Source organism: Camelus dromedarius, chromosome 5 (assembly GCF_036321535.1).
Source record: "Camelus dromedarius isolate mCamDro1 chromosome 5, mCamDro1.pat, whole genome shotgun sequence".
NCBI lineage: Eukaryota > Metazoa > Chordata > Mammalia > Artiodactyla > Camelidae > Camelus > Camelus dromedarius.
Genome location: NC_087440.1, coordinates 48,562,788 through 48,567,969, shown reverse-complemented (window position 1 = coordinate 48,567,969; position 5,182 = coordinate 48,562,788).

Genomic DNA, 5,182 nt, shown 5'->3' with positions numbered 1-5,182 from the left:
TGTGAGAAGTTTTGCCTAAAACTTTTGTAAAAAATTGTCTTTAAAAAAAGAATGTTGGATTTTATCATATTTCAATTACATTAGTATACATATTGTTTGGGGCACTTATTTTTCTTCTGTGAAGTGATTATTTACATCTTTTGTAATTTTTCTAAAGAGCTAATTGTCATATGTCTGCTGATTTGGGGAAATTTTATTTGTATACCAGATATTAATCTACTATCAAATTTTTTAATTGAATTTAGCTATTTTCTTCCAGTTATGTAAATACTTGATATAGTACAAAAGTGGCATAACAGATCTCTGAGTAAATGATGGGCTGCTCAATACCTGGTGCTAGAACAATTGGTAAGTTAAAAATGAAATGAACTTTTGTTAATTGTGACACTCATATACGTAATTTCCTGACTAAATTACAAAGAGAAAATATCCCCCAGGTTAAGAAATGAACACTTCCAGTCTTAGAAATAGCCTGTCTATCATTCACAGATCCCATTTCCTCCTCTCCCTTAAAGGGACTCCTATCCTGATTTTTAAAATAATAATTTCTTTGCTTTTCTTTTAAGTTTGCTATCAATGTTTGTACCTATAATCATTATACTACATGGTCCTGCCTACTACTTTATGTAAACAAAACCTTACTGACTCCACTACTTACCTCTATAAAATCCCAGGTCCCCTGTCTTTTTTTTTTTTTTTTTTTTTGAGTTATCTCTCATTAAAGAATACTCTCCCTATTGCAACAGCCTGAATAAAATCATCTCCTTAATGCACTTTGTCATCCGCAACACACACACACAAGCACAGACATACACTCACACATAGCTTAAAAGATTAGAGGAGAGAGGAAATGTTTTGATCAAGAAAAAAAGTAGATTTAAATATACCAATGATGGCTTTGTATGTTTAATTGTGATCAGTGTTGAGATAATTTTCAAAAACAAGTAAAATTATGATTCCTACACAGACATAAATATGAGTGCGTGTTAAATATATTAGTTAATTCTTGATGAGGACAAATGATGCATTCAAGGACAGACATGAGATCCATATTGTACGACTGGTGTGTGAATTTGGAGCTCTGGGAACTTTGAGGTGGTATTTTATTTAATGGTGACACATTCTCCTGCTGCACTGAAGGGCTTGTTTCAAAGACCGCTCTTGTTTATCATTACTTGAAAGCCCTTTTTATAGACGAAGACATTTTAATTTAATTTCAGGTAAAGGCTTTTGTTTAAGCAATTATAAGCCACTTCCTAATTTTATTATAAGTCATTGTTAACTAAGAATATGATCTTTATTAATTTGTTTTTCAAATTTATGGCAGGACTCAAGAAAAAGTCTGAGTAGCATGCAGGAGAGGGTTCCACTCTCTAATACCCTTCTGTCTGAGTTCACTTCCTCATTTTAGCTGTTTTTATTTCTTTCTTTGTTTGTTTGCTGTCTTAATTCAAAATTCTTTCTTTCTTTTTCTATGTGGCAATTGAGCGTACATGCACAGAGCCCACGAGTTTCTGTGGGGAGCTGGGTAAGTCTTCCCTGTCTCTACCACTTAGTAGTTGTGTTTAAGTTCCTGAACTGTGAGTTTCTTCTTGTGTGAAATTGGAGACGAGGCTAAAATGAGGTCATCTCTGTAAAGTGCTTCCTACCGTGATCATAAAATAATAAACACTAAATAATTATTATGACCAATAAGTAGCAGAGCTGTGATTTCAATCCAAATCTGCCAAATGTAAACCCATCACTTCACCATTACACTGCAGTTTGTATCAATATTGTAAGGCCATTTGGCCAGTTAGCTCTAAGAATTATGTAAGTGTCTGTAAGAATGTAAAACAGGTAAAGTTGGGAGTGCTCATTGAAGGTTCTGATAAAAATCTAAGATCTGTTGTAAAATCACTAACCTTGGACTTGTGAAAACCTTTTATCTGACTCAGGTATATTTTCAAATAGACCTAATTAGGATATATATACATAGTTACTTTCACTCTGTATAAAGGATGAAAACACATTTACTTCTATTCAGTGTAAAAGACACACAGGTCTAGGAAAGATATTAAAATCCTAGACACTGGTTAACTGTCAGAAAAAAAAGGGACCATGCCTCAGCCTGTATTACCATTTAATATGCTCAAAATCACTTCTTCATCTATTTCGAGAGCTATTCTGCTTTAAAACATGTCCCTGCTTACCTTTTTTTTTTTTTAAAAAAGGGAGACATCCATGTATTTTTCAACCAGGTGTTTTGAATGCTTCTCTGAGAAATCAGTCTGTAACCCAAACACACTTCTATCACACTTCTTTTCAAAAAAGTAAAACCACAATTCAAAAGGCTGATTTTAGATTAAAGGACATTATTAATCCAACTCTATCCAAATATATTTACTTTTACACAAAATGTATCAGTGGAGTTGATTCTACTCAGATGACATACAACTGGAACACAATGGAAAGAACAGTGCAAGGTAAGCATATAAAGTTTTTAGGTGAGTGGGATTATGATTTCTAATATTAGATGAAGTAGCAACAAGAGAGGTTGCTGACTGATAACTGGCTACAGAAGCTTATAAAGATCTTCTGGTTTACAGATTTTACCTACAATATTCAACACAAAATACACTTTCATATGAATTTTGTATTAAGAAAAAAAAATCTGTGAGAGAGAAAATCTAAAAATTCGGTGCATTGTGGTTAGTGATCTCAAAGTGATGACATAGTTGCCTCCAGTGGAGATTTTCTGTTTGCAAACTCTTAAACCTGAAGGCTTTAGCATCTTATTTATTGTATTGAACATGGAAAATCCTGCATCTGTCTCTTTTGACAGAACGAATTCCATTGTGTGCGATAAATACAAACAAATACCAGAAATTTCCATGCACAGAAATTTTTTTTCCCTCCCTGTTAATACCAAAGCTCTTATCTCTGCAAGTTTTTGAGATCACTAGCATAGTAGAGGAAAGCACTTTTGATCGAATAAAATAAACCTTTTTTCTTTAAAAGAATATTACGATTTTTAAGAAGTTATTTGCTTTGAAGGAAGTATGGCTTCTGTCTACAACATATTTTAGCTAATAACTTTAAATCATTTTCCCCCTCCACAGTGTAAGATCAGTTGTGTAAGTATTACATAAAAATGAGAAAATCAATGCAGAAAAAGTCAAAAGTGAAGTAAGTGAGGGTCCTTCATTTTGCCATTAATCTGAGGGGTAAAAACAAAAACAAAACCAGCTATATTCCTGCAGCCCTAAGACTGGAGGGCCTAGGATGGTGTGTGATGAAAATGGTAGACAGAGGAAAGAGGGGTTTGAGGGGTAAGTTAGATTTTAGTTCTTACAAAATCTAGATCAGGGTTATTGTGAAAGTACCTAAGTGAGAAATATCAATCAGACCAACAGCATTTGCCTGGAGATAGCTAATATGGAAAGAGCAGAACCACTAGAGAAGCAGAGGAGGAAGAAACATTGTCTTGCTCACAGTAACGGCTCAGCAGCTTGCTAGCATGCTGAAACTAGCTGTAATCACACATTTTCGCTTGCTACTCTCTGTCACCCCGATGGCCAATTTATCCACAGTAGCATATTTACAGGCCTGTTTACGAAATTGAAATTCTTCACCAGAGCTGATGCTACATTGCCTTGGAGCTCTATAGGATTTAATTGAACCAGCATGAAAGGACTGATGAATGGCTGTGCTTGCAATGAAGAAAGTGGTGCAGGGCAGAATTTCAATGGAAGATTTTAGCCAGTACTTAGTGGCTGGGGTACAAAATTGCTGACAACTGAAGTGCTGTCTTCTCTTTCTCCCTCTAAGCTTACATGTGCCTAATTATTATTTTCTTTGTCACATCCTCTTGTTTATCTTTCCGTTATGTTTGCTGTGCCATCTACCCTCAGCTCAAATCTATGCGGCAGGGTCAGATCAGATAAACGATTGCAAATCTGAGTCGTTTTTCTTTGCTGGGCCTCATTAAAATAACCCTAAGGAATAGCATTTTCAGATTTCTGCCACTCATGGAGTTGTTGAGATGAAACGCTGTAAACCAGCTGTAACCAAATTATGTGTACCTTATATATATTTTGGACAGCACAATCAGTACTTAATATGCTTGTGTCCTGTTTGCATTCTCTTTTTCACATCTATTTCTTTCAGCTGTTTATCTAAGACCTTTATTCTTCTCTTTAGAGGTTTTCTGTATCAAATATTTACTATTCCATTGGACTTCTCCCTCTTTACTCACCTCATAGTCACAATCCCCTTTCCTATCCTGATAGTTTTGCTTTTGCCTTGCTTCTCTATGGTGATACTTATTTTTTAAACTGTCATAAAAACATAATTATACAAATTATTTCTTGAAAATCAACAAATTCCCAAATATTTGTTTCTAGTCTTGGGGTTTCACAGGTTGATCATCTTCTTGATCTTCCATTTTATTTTTCTCTTTCTCTTATTGAATGGAATTGTTTTCATTTTCGTTCTCTTGTTACTTACTATGCGATAAAAACTAACCAGGAGTTATACTTATTTTCTTTCTGTTTCTTTAATGTTCTAATACTCACGTGTTGCTTTTAACCTTGCCTTCCCAGATTTTCCTGAATGTAAAAAGTGATTAATGGAAATGATATTCTTCACCTCATTTGGTGAGCTACAAAACTAACCCGTATTTATTCATTTTCTCCACCACCTTACAAGTGGAAATAGTTAGTCATTTGCATTTTCTTTCCTCTTCCACTGGACATCATTTTTCCACTCTACCTTTGTGCTTTGATCCTCTTTTCTCTTTTCCTACCCCCCCCCAAACACTTCACCTATAAAATTAACTTTTGCTTTGATTCAATGCTTTCTGGCTTTGCTTTAGTCTTTTCTTTGATTTTTTTCACTCCATTCTACCTTATTTATCCTCTGTTTTGAGGCTTCAAATTTGTCCTAATTAAGCATTGATCTCTCTCTCTCTCTCTATATATATATATATTTAAATATATATATTATATATATTTATCTCTACCTCTATTTCTTCTCTTATCTGAATATTTCTGGTCCGTTATGATTTACTTCAACCCTTTGACCTCTATACTTGTCTCCAAGGTATGCCTTCTAGTTTTTCTGCTTTTTCATTTGTCTGCCTACCTCAGACTCCACAAATTAGTATCCTAATTTTATCCTGCATTCTTATGCCTCTTTTGTT